This window comes from Daphnia magna, linkage group LG3 (genome assembly GCF_020631705.1).
Source record: "Daphnia magna isolate NIES linkage group LG3, ASM2063170v1.1, whole genome shotgun sequence".
Classification (NCBI taxonomy): Eukaryota; Metazoa; Arthropoda; class Branchiopoda; order Diplostraca; family Daphniidae; genus Daphnia; species Daphnia magna.
Window position 1 is genome coordinate 10,980,330 of NC_059184.1, and position 12,643 is coordinate 10,992,972.

At 35.4% G+C, this 12,643-nt stretch overlaps 1 long non-coding RNA gene and 1 pseudogene across 1 annotated transcript; one reads left to right on the forward strand and one right to left on the reverse strand.

Annotated features, from left to right (window-relative positions):
• On the forward strand, window positions 1-569 carry LOC123470291. Its single transcript, XR_006643926.1, has 2 exons — window positions 1-306; window positions 378-569. It is a non-coding gene; the product is annotated as an uncharacterized LOC123470291 (long non-coding RNA).
• Window positions 570-2,119: 1,550 nt separating this feature from the next.
• LOC123470681 lies at window positions 2,120-2,826 on the reverse strand (annotated as a pseudogene).
• Between the last annotated feature and the right edge of the window lie 9,817 nt (window positions 2,827-12,643).

The following is a 12,643-nucleotide window of genomic DNA, read 5'->3' on the forward strand; positions in this document are numbered from 1 at the left end:
ACTGTCAAATTTACGTAGAGTAGGCTAGATTCTGCGGAGATTCTAGCGTCTACTGTAGATTTTTGTACCTGTTGTAGCTCTTTGTTATATTTATTGATAAAAGTTCTGAGGACGAAATTTCTGAAAATAGTGACGTGGATATGGAAGACAGTGACACTGACAGTGATGAAACTGTAAACAAACAACGAATTGCTCATGAAAACGCAATGGCTATGTGGAGATGGAAGGCCAAGTGTGTTTGTTTGCTCTATTTGTTGATGAAACGTCGTCGTTTAAAGGCTTTACAAAATTCTTATCGACCAGTTGGTAGGTGTTCTTATTTCCAATGAGTTAACACATGAATACTAGTAACTGTGTATATTGTCATTCTTAAATAGGTAGGCTGTGGACTAGATTCCACAACTCTTCATCACAACGGGAGCAGCATTCACTGTGTACAACTGTCCTTCTTGCAGAGAAAAGTATGGCAGATTGCTTTACCTTCCGAAACATCACTCGAATGTCTCCATCCATGTTCAATAAACTGTTGAAAATGGTTGGTCCAAAACTTGCAAAAAAAGACACAAAAATGAGACGTTCAATACCAGTTGGTATAGACTACATTGTTTTACTATCTTACTATTGTAAATTTCCATGTAAAATTTTGATGAAATTGAATGAATTGAAATAGAATAAGCAATAAACCAAAATAGTTGCAAAAGATTTCATGACATAATATTTACTTTTTGATTTTCTTTATCGGTGATTTTTTGGGGGGCGACTTGAATTTGTTAGGGGAATTCTTTTTAGCAACTTTAGTAGGCGCCATATTTATTTTTAAAATAAAAATTAAAAAAATTAATTATTAAATTTACAATTCTACACCTGACATATCCCAGAATGAATAAACAGGAGAGAAAACCTGAAAAAACAAAAGAATGTAGACAAGCGTAATAGATTTTGGCTACGTAGTGCGTAGAACGTCCCAAAAACTTATGTAAAAATGAGATCAATCTCATTTTTACGTACGCTCAGTTTTGACTTCGTTTTGACTACGTTTTGAGTTTACGTATTACGTACTACGTAGAGCGTTGTGTCTGAACACTCTTCCGTTCCCAGCTACGTAACTCGGAGCGTAAAAACGTTATACGTAGTACGTAAAACGCTCAAAAAGGCTGTAGTCTGAACGTGGCTTTAGTGGAAAAAATGCAGCTTCCCACGCGGGAAAAAAAAAAGCACAGTGATTTTATAGGGACGTTGGCAGACGTTGGCATACATTAACTCCCCAACATCTTCAATTAAATCATAACCCCCCTAACAGTAATTTTAATCAAGGCAAAAAAAAAATTTAAATAAAAAAAAAACTTACCCTCGATCGACGATCTCCTCTACTTCGTATTCCGGATCTTCAGCCATTTCAAATTGGATTGTTCGTAGCACTAAAACAACTAACGTCTTTCCAAGAAAAAACAGAACAATGATGGTGCAATGTGGTCTGTTGACCAATTAGTTTCCCCAGGGACTATGCCTATTTGGAAAACCAAATGGGCCATCTCTATTTTGAAAAAAAGATATTGTGCAGATGTTCTCCCTAAGGGATTAATCCCACTCCGTCAGACATTTTGAAATTTTTACAATAAAAAAAGCAACGCTGCAAAATTGTAAAAATTTGAAAATTGTCAACGTTGTTTTACTGTGATATGTAATTCACTAGGAAAAGTCAGAAAGAATACAAAGTAAACAATACAATTTGTAAGCCAACATCAAAATATTGCAAAATAACTGTAAGGCAATAGAAAAATTTTTTATTTCTGTTAATTTGTATTGTATTTTAATACATTTCCAGATATGATACAGACTGTTTTAATATCAAACCAACTTTCCTTTCATTAAGAATTCTTGGCTATTTTAAAGTTAGTTTGTACTTTAGTTTTCGACGGTAACACCAACAACTTTCTTTGTCGCTTACTCTCTAAGTGAAAATGAACTTTGACGTATTCCATGACTAGATATTTCAGATTGTAGTCTCTGTGTTCTTCACAGAAGAGTGGAATAGTATGCGACTCTTAAATTTTGTCACAACAAACTTCAAATGAATCTTCCATGTAAAGGTGATTGAGATTTTCGAAATGTGACTGAATTACTCGTTCAACAATCCTAAGGGTTTCAAAAAAGGTACTGTAACGTAAACTGGATAACCATGATTTCTCATTGCTGTATATTGGTCAGCTGTAAAATCTTTGAGTAAATCAAGTTCAGTGCAACGCACCAAATTCTTACAAGCTTCACCAGCAGTTAAATGTTTCCTTGTCTTTACTATGTAACCACAAAGGTCATATGCCATAACGTTTAACTTGAAATCACGTGTACCGTCTTCTGAGACATCATCAACATAACGTATGGTTAGTTTGTCGAGTAACTTATCTTTAATAGCTTCTTTATACTCCTTAGTGGTAATATCACTCTTTTTGGCGTGTTCCTGTAGACACTTAGACATTGTAACTAGCAGCTCAATTGGCTCCTTATTATCGATGTTACTTCCTTTTACTTGCTTTACTAGGTAACTGAGTCGTGCTTGAAGAGAAATGTAACGGATTATTTGAAGAAAAGATGTTACGTTGGGTTACTGTCTACCGAACGAACAATACCGAAAAGTCTGAAAATCATAAATTACATAATGATTGTTTCAATTGAATAACGTAAACAAATTAACCTCTCTAGCGGATCCTGATTAAATTTTCCGGTTAATACACCTTTTAACCCTGCGTCGAATTGCTCTTCAATCAAATTAATTGCGCTTCTAATCGAAAGACGCCATGCATGAGGACTTGTTTGTGATACGAACATTGGAATGTTTCTTCCATTTTCTTCATATACATGTTCTGTTTCAGACAGTACTTGAAGCATGTGATTAAGTTTTTCTTTTTGGGGGGGAAATGTATCCTTGGTGATCCCTACTTTACAGAAGCGTAAGTTTAGTATATAAAAAACGTCGTTCATAACTTTGGTGAGGCGTTCAATTTTCTCTGTATCTATAGAAAATACAATATAATTTTGCTGATCATTACACTTAATTTTAAAAGTTTAAAATTATACACACACCTTTAAATGTTGATTTGATAATTCTTCCAACATCTGTGTCTTCTTTGTAATTTCGAAGCACATTGAAAGCCATCGCAGTTTTATTGGAGAATAATTGGGCGCTCAACCGAACATTCATTTTTTGAAAATTGTTAGGATGAATGTGAGATTCTGAAAGATGGTATCCTAGTGTTATTTGTTTTGTTTTAGCAAAATCAAACAGTTCTTCATAGGGTTTGTAATTAACTAGGTGTCCCTGAAATTGGATGGGCAATACTGTTAATTAAAAGATATTAAACTATTATAAATTAGAAATACCTGAACACAACGATGTGTTTTCATGTTATTTCTTACTACTTTAAGTAAATGAGGAACGTCCACCATCAAATGTATTTCATCTATAACTCTGGTTAGTCTTTCAGCGAGTTGATTTGGCACATCCTAAAACACTCCCACTAATTGTCTAATCTTACCCCTGGTTTTTGTCCAATATGACCCCAAAAAAAGAGATTTGGGAATATTTTGAAACCTAATTAACTAGAAGGAATAATTTTTTTTTTCTTTTCAGACTACATCCTTGAATAAGTCAGCTAGTTACTTAAAATAACTAAACGTAAATAGTGCAGTAAAATATATGAATAAATGTAGCAATAAGAGAACAAAATTGCGAATTTTTCACACAGATTCTTATTTCATTCACTACCAGAAATGTAATTGAAATAGGTGTTTCAAATTTCTTCACCAAGTGCGGAAAGTGAATAGAATCATAATTTAATAAGAAAATTTTTTTATCACGATTTCATCTATTTTTTAGGACACTGTTTAACTTGGGAGAGTGTCCAATATGGGAACGGTCTCCCCTATATGTCGCATTGTTCAGCCAGACATGGCTGAAGAGGTGCGCATAGATCTCCCCAAACTGTTTATTCTTTCCCAGGGGTTCCAGCCGGGTTTTGATTGGCTGCGAATTGGGTAGAATTATCGTGTGTAAACAGGGGAGTTGTTCGTTTTCATTTATTTTTTATCTGATTCGCCGTATTCAACTTCGTGCCAATGGGTTGTTTCGAAATATCTAGGTTTGTTTGTTAATTTGAGATTTTTTTTGTTTGATCGAAATTCAAATTTTGGTCGTGAAAGTCGGGTTCTGATTGGTTGGTGGCAGGTTGGTGGATTTAGGGACCCTCCTGTTCCGCGGGTTTTCGTTTTTTGGGTGAAATTTTATTACAGTTGGATTCTCCATGTAAAACTGTATGGAATAGGGTATATTTTGTGATGAAAGGTTGGTTTGTTAATTTTTAATTTGTGTGTGTTAGGTAACGACGAGGGCGGTTGTCGTTTGTCATTTATTTGTTATGCTGTCATGGAGAGAAATGGAAAACGTCAGGTTTTTCGACGGTTCAGCCCACGCAGCCCCATATAAATCTCGAAGGCCGACACCCAGTGGCGTTCTTTCGAAAAACTCGCTAAATTTAAGATAATGCGGATAAGTTTATTACAAAGTAAAGATATGTTTACGTAACATATCCAAGAATTGGAGAGGTGTTTTATTTAATTAGTGAGATATATTAGGGGAGAGCGGGGTCATACAGGATAAAAACTTTGTTTTGTCTGTAATTCAGTGTTTTAAAATGTTATGCTGAAATAATTAGATTAGTGTAAAGAGCGTTGTTTATAAAACATTAGGGAATTTTTCATTACCATTCGTTATATAGTTTACGAGTTACTGAATTTCGAAAAATAGGGTTAAAATTGTTGTTGAGGAAAAATTTGGGGGTAAAACTGGACAGAGGGTGTCCCATACAGGACACGGTTAATTGCACTAAAAGTTTTTAATTATTAATGTTTAAAAAAATTCCCTAAATACTTCATCAATAGAACATCTGTTTTAGCGTAGATTAAATTTAAAAAAAATAAATTAACGAATGAAGTTGGAGGGGGGGAGGACTGGACAATTTCAATACCAGATGGAGAAGTGGGAGGGGCATCTTAGATATTGAGTGATTGATTCTTGATCGATTGTTGGTGAAACAAATTTTTCGAAGCTGACAATACTTTTGGACCATGATTGGACCAACTTAGGCTCCGTCCATAAAAAATCAACTTTGTCCGATTGTACCCCCCAAAACATGTCCAGTATCACCTCCAAAGAGGATCTATTTTTAATTTATTAACAACTCTTAGACCATAATCCGTAAAAATTTTTTTATACCGGCTCTGTATAAGTAAATGATTTAACTAGCTTCTTTTACTATTATATTTATTTTTGACGAGTCATAGCGTGGTCAATACCAAAAGATGTGCTGTACATAAAAATGAAAAGACAGCGCTCTTTTTTTGTTTCTTCTATAACTCGTGTATTTTTAAGAATTTTCACGATGATTTTTTTTTCACATAGAAATTGATATTGACAACATCCCAGTATTTTTTCTCCCCATTTCATCATCACTAAGTACAGTAACTGCTACTGTACTGTTTTGTACGTGTCCTGTATGACCCCGCTCTCCCCTACAATATATAAGCAGCAGTTTTTGTGTTTTTGCCCATTGATTTCATCCCCCGAAGCAATTTAGCTCTTCTTCGGTCGGCGATTTTGGGAGGGGAGTTTTACGGACTAGTAGTAAAAACGACCTTGAAGGAACAGCCACATTTTTGTAGTCCTTGTTTTTCCAACTCCCCTCCCCTCGTATGTAAATTTTAAAAATTTTCTTATTGATGTTCTTATTTTCTTTCAGTGTCTAATAATCCAAATTATGTTCCTTAGAAAAGGAACATAATAAAAAATGTCTGTGATCTCCAAATGGATGACCCGATTGCTCCTAAACAACACCAAAACATGGCTTCTGCAGAAAAAATCAACAATGATTCTGATGTGAATAGGGTTTTTACACATTATTGTAGGTTAGTTTTTTTTTAAGTTTTGCATTTAATACAGGGTGTCCAAATGGAAACAGAGGATTTTCCCAATATGGAATCGAACCACCATGAAACTTCTGATGGTCCTGCAATACTACTTGAAAAGGAAGATCCGGATATGCCAGTGACAAATCCAAGTTATTACACACGGGATCCATCCAACATATCCGAAGACAATGAAGAAACATTGGCTGATTTCAATGTATAAGTATTTTATTCAATAATCCATACACAATAAAAAATATATTTCTTTTAAAATTAGTTCAATCATAATAGATACAAGAACTTGAAATATTCCGAAATCCCACCGCTACTTTCGGTTATCGACCACAGCTAACTCTGAAATAGCGTATTTGGTGGGCCCAGTTCAAATAGGTACTTAGCCTATTTTGTTCTCAATTCAGGGAGGAGTATAGAGGAGAAAGCAGTTCTATCCCGCGCTGTAACCCACAGCTGTCCGGGGAGTGGAAGCCGCCACCAGTTGGCAGCACAATGAGGTAGAGAGGAAGTTTTTCAGTAGGGTGTATGGGAAACGAAGCGAATAATGTGAAAAAAGACACAAAATGAAATAAAATAACAGAACATTTATTCACTGTAGTATGTTATTGTTTCTTGGATAATACGCAATATTTAAAATCAAATGTTACATTAGTAATTAATCAATTTATTAAAGTTTTTTTTCTTTCCGCGCTGACTTTTCTTTCACCCTGTTCTCTTCTGTTATTTGAAGTATTTTTTCTTTGGAAATGCACTTCATTCTAGTGCACAAGAAATCGATGATGATGTTAGTCATGAAGACTATCCTGTGTTCTTCACAACCAACTTGGGGTAGTTTGTCCGCTGTTGGTCCGGGATTTCTGCCCACTCTTATAGCTCTGGACAATGATTCCTTGAACAGCCAAGTCCTCCGTCAACTTGGCATGAAGGTCTTTGAAGTAGGTGACGAGCGCAATCATTTCTCTTCTTGTTTGGACAATTTTCTCCTCCCAGCGTTTACTCAGCATTCACTTACCAATAATACTGTAGTTTTTCGTCAAGTTAACTGACCGGTATCGAGATTTAAAAAATTTATTAGTTATATAATTTTGGAAATTTTCGATAAATAAAAGTTCTCGTCTGTCTCGATCCAGGAGAACAGTCCTGTGGCATTCATTTCTCTCGTAAATCGATAGTGAGTCTGTTCATTTACATTGTCCAGTAGGGCGTAAGCTTTGCGATTCGCTTGTTCCATTTTGGAACGCAATTTCTCTCTTGCTGAGGTAGTCTGTAAAAATATCCAGAACAGAAACGAAAGAATTATTTAGTTAAATAAGCCAATATGAATTGATTTTTCCTACCTCCTTAGTGGTTCATTTGTTTCCGAACCCAAGCTGCCGTCATGCGGTAGCCTTCTAGGTCGGCTTTAAAAGAGCCAGGTAATTTTTTCCCCCTGTTTTTTCAGGTTGCCGCTTACACAGGATGACTCTGGCAAGGAAACATCAGGAACATCCGGAAGATTTTTCAAGCCAGAATCAACAGGCGTAGTCGAATCTGAAAATAAAACTTTGTGATCTCATTGATTTTTCTAAAATACGTTTTAGATGTGCTTTTCTTATCGAGGACCAATTGTTGCAAACGTTTCAAGATGGAGGGGAGATTTTTTTTCTTCCAAACCACTCAGAACTAACGAGTCATGCAATTTCTTAGCATACTCTGTCTCTTTTTTGGTTGCCTGAAAGACAATAATTACTTTATAACCGCCATGAGGGCTTACATTAATCAGTTTTAAAAAATAGATTACTTTTAAAAGACGTTTTACAAGTGAGTTTACCATACCCTTTTCTTTTCCCTCGTTGTTGTAAAATATTGCCTCGGTTATGTGATCTCGGCGAGCTTTGAACTAAAGATAAAAATTAATTTAAGGACTCTCTTACATCTATTTTTTTTTAAATTTTCTGATAAATATTTACATGCTGGGCTCATATGTTTGGTTACGGAACCATATCTCGACAATTTTGAAAATACCTGTTTCTGTTCATCCCCTAAAAAAGCAGCAGCTCCAGTTTTCCACCTTACGTTATGAAAAACCTGTAAAATGGAAAACAACTTAATATTGCTAAAAGAGATAAATTACAATTAAACTGATTTTACCTGACAATCCCAAACACGAGTCCTGCCATGAAGAACCGAGAGAAAGCCCGTCATTTCCTTGGTCATCCTATCATAATTCTGGGGATTCGGATGTCTCTCAGATAATTTTACAACATGTTTTGGAAATACGGAGTAATTGTAGATGACGTCATAGCAAAAGTATAAATACCCCAGTGCCCATAACTTTTTTTGAAAATGATGCAGAAAGTGATAGATTCTCCAGTTTTTTAATTTCCAGTTATAAGGACATTTAAATGCCGACAGGAAGCAGACCCAAGCCCAGTTTCATCTTGGACATGAAAACGAAAGCTGCTTTCTCAAGAACCCTGCCCTGTCGTGTCCATCACCCCATCTACCCCCCTCAAAGAAAAACAAACAAAAAACCCACTACCCGCAGGGCTATTCGATATCTTTTTTGACATTTTTTGCCATCGCAGCAACGCAGCAGTCGTTGGTAGATTTCATCTGCTATGACTGTATTTTTGTATTGTGCAAAATGTGAATAAATTTGAATGTTACAGTCGAACAATTAGTGTTTAGTGTCGTTATTTTCCTTTTTTTTTGTTTTTTATTATTATAAAAATATGTCGGTAACCAACTATGCAAGTGGACTGCAAAGTGATGCTAAAACTCTCTATTTAGAAGTTAAGATTGATAAATTGTGAGTGTCCCTACTCAATCCCTAATACAATGTGGGAAAATGGATTAGATTGTTGCCGTGAAATCTGAACACTACCATATAGTTAAAACTAAATTAAACTTTTACTTTTCTACTGAAAAGAGCACAATTAACTACCGATCACAATTCTGTCGTAACAGATGATATCTACCAACGACTGCTGCGTTGCCGCGATGGATACAAATGTGAAAAAAGATGTCGAACAGCGCTATAGGTGGCTTTAAAAAATTAAATCTGTGTTCGAATTTTTGTGCAGGTTACTGTACATCTAAAAAATAAAGTTACATAAATTTATTAAATGTATCACAAATAAAGTTATATAATATATAGTCTCTTACCTTCGACCACAACAATATTATTCCGGGAATCCCAAAATTCTTACTAGTTTCTTACTTTGCATTGCCGTAAGTCACGATTGTGAAGAGACGTAGTTGTGTAGAAATCCATCTTACAGCTGCCACAATATACATTGATACAAGTTGAACAGCGTATGTAATCGCAACTTACCATTTTCTTGCAAACCCAGCACAAAGATAAAACGTAGCATAACTGTCCATTAAAACCCTCTTAGCAATCTCCATGTGGTCTTCCCAATTTTTTGAAATTTTGGTTATGCGCTTTTGCATGCTGCTTTTCATTTCAACTTATTTGTTGTGGAGGGCTTCAAAGTTATCAATTTCACTTTCTGTGAATCGCAAACTTTCTTCTACATCCTTCAAATGAGTTTCCAGTAACGGAGAGGGTTCTAGAATCAACGAAGAATAATTTGAGTAGATATACAGAAATCAATCATGAACTTTAAAGCTTTCCTCCTAGTATGTGTATACGTAATAATGATATAACTGTTCCAGTACAACCATCATTTGTCATCGGTTTTACATCATCTGCAATCAATTGAGTTAATAATTTGGTGACACTAGTTCCTATAATCAGTTTTTTAAATAGAGCATTTTTTTATTATCAATTATGCCTATTATAAAAATTTTACCTTTTTTGGACTTTTTAGCAACTCTTGGATCTAGTGGATCGCTTTTTTTACGCTCTTTTGGTTTAAAAAGATGGTGGTTTTTAAAAATACTTTTTTCTGAAATTTTCCCGTCTAAGATCTTGAACCACTAACCTACACAGATTTTTATCCATTTTCAGATTACACGGCTTCTTTATAATGAATTTGATTAACGATGAAATAAACAACCAGTGTCTCGAAACGGTGAAAAAATAACAGAAAAATACCGGTATTTTAACATGCTCCTCTGTTTTGGCCACAAAGAAAAACCCAAACAGAAAATCGAATAATTTGCAAATAAACCGCCGAAAGATGGCCGTTTTTCACCTTTTTTTTCTGTTTCATACAATACTATCAGCTGTTTTTAAAGCATTGGTCTATATTGCGTCACCTTGTGTGTGTGTTTGTGTGTTTTTGTGTTCAAAGTTTTCACCGTTATGGGTTTTTCTTATTTCATAAGCGTGTAAGCATGGGGAGGAATAACGAAAACCCTTGTCACAATTACTTCGATTACGATGCAACTGGAAATACAAGTAGGCGCAAAATAGGGGAATGTAAGCGCGTTTTGAAAGGGAAACATGCTACTTATTTAGAAAGTCATATCAGGGCCTGTCATGCTGATATTTTTCCGAGATAGTAAAATTAAAAGAAAACGCTAGAAAGCGTAAAAATAATGAAGACCATGAAGACTCTCATCAGTTAAACAAAACTACAATTGAGATGAGTAAAGAAAATCTGATGGCAGCGTGCGTAAATATCGTGGCTGTCAATGGGCGCCCCATCACTGTTAAAAATGTCCACCGTTTTTTTGGGTGAAATAACCCACAAAAATCGGTTTCACCAGACTGGAGTATTTAAATTCCAACTATATAATTACCGGTAAAGGCCCTGTTTATCTGAATTGAATATTTCATTAAAAAGTGGAGGAAAATTATCACAAAATTGAATACAACTCCCGTAAAGTGGTAAAAAAATTTCCCCCTATTTTTCCATAAATCGGGGTTTAAATGTACCACTATTTAAATTTAATTAATACTATCGTTACATAAATAGAATTCAATGAAAAACATTAGACGGGTGATGGTAAACTAGACATCACTTTTGTATTTTTCGGAAACACAGATATTTCTTAATATATTACTTTCTTGAAATGTGATTTAATATCACATCACGATATTAAAATGGTAATAGTATACAATTATAAGAGCATACATTGCATCAAACAGTTATTGACATTAACAACAACTCACGGGAATAATAATGTAAGCAAATCAGTCGGACGAATTTACTTGTTTCTCTTCCTTGGTTAGGAAGTTGAAGAACTGGTTGAGTGAGATGGAGGCCCTTGTAGCTTCGCCTGGTTGCTTCAGGCATTAGGCCGGAAGAAGGAGTAATGAAATTTTCACTAATTCGCTGTAGGTGATATCGAAGATATAGAAGGAGGAAATGAGAGCCAAAATGCAGTCTGAATTCGTCATCGCTGACAAATCCATTAAAGGTTTGTTATCGAAGACAAGATAACACTGGTTAACGATGAACAGCAAGAAAGGATTTCCTCGATGAGGAATTTCTTTTATTGCATTCAACAAATTGGCTGATTCCTACTAAATTGACATTAACAACAACTCACGGGAATAATAATGTAAGCAAATCAGTCGGACGAATTTACTTGTTTCTCTTCCTTGGTTAGGAAGTTGAAGAACTGGTTGAGTGAGATGGAGGCCCTTGTAGCTTCGCCTGGTTGCTTCAGGCATTAGGCCGGAAGAAGGAGTAATGAAATTTTCACTAATTCGCTGTAGGTGATATCGAAGATATAGAAGGAGGAAATGAGAGCCAAAATGCAGTCTGAATTCGTCATCGCTGACAAATCCATTAAAGGTTTGTTATCGAAGACAAGATAACACTGGTTAACGATGAACAGCAAGAAAGGATTTCCTCGATGAGGAATTTCTTTTATTGCATTCAACAAATTGGCTGATTCCTGATGAAAAGACAAAAGTATGGGTTAATCTTTTCATCGCACCCTTCCACAAAAAATTTCATACCTCTCGGCAATCAATGAAATGCCTGGGTTCTTTCACGCTTTTGTTTTGCCCTAATAACAAAAGAGGCATCAATTCCAAAGCCGCTCGGGAACGAAGATCTATAACATTTAAAAATAAATAAATAGCATAATGAAAATAAAAATATTCTTTAATTAATAGGTGAAATTCGGTAAATTGGTAAAAAATAGGTACTTACCAAAATCGAATTGAGGTTGTCGAAGCGAGGTGCCTTTAAGAGATTATTGATCTTGGCGGTACGGTGTAAGCTAGCGTATTTTAGAATATGAGACACGAGATCCATCAAAGCCTGGCAAAATCCCGTACTTGACAAGTTTTTTGGTGCAAAAATACGATCGAATTCTTTGAATAGCTGAATAAAACAATGAAGTATTACTCCTCAAACCATTTAAAGAGTAAAAAACTAACAAAGGGAATTGAATGTTGTTGTGTACCACAAAAGGGAAAACTTGGCAACAATGGATGGCAGAGAGAAAAGAAGATGGGGGGGGGCGTGCCCATGAGAAAAGTGAGAAAAACCCCTTCTAAAGATGGTCGATAAAATCGTGCTCGCTAGTTAATCAGACAGAAATTCAAGTGCTATTAGAAGAATACAATTGTTCCAGACTTACTCCTTCTTTCTTCCAAGTGATAATTCCCTTACCTATTGTTAACCACCGAAATAATCGAAATGAAATGTGGCTAACTCAGTGGCCAAAAATGCCACCTGCGATGTATTAAACACGACACGAGGTTACAAAAGACGAAAAATTGGAGCGACAGGTTGCGACTGTCCACCACAACGGAAACGAA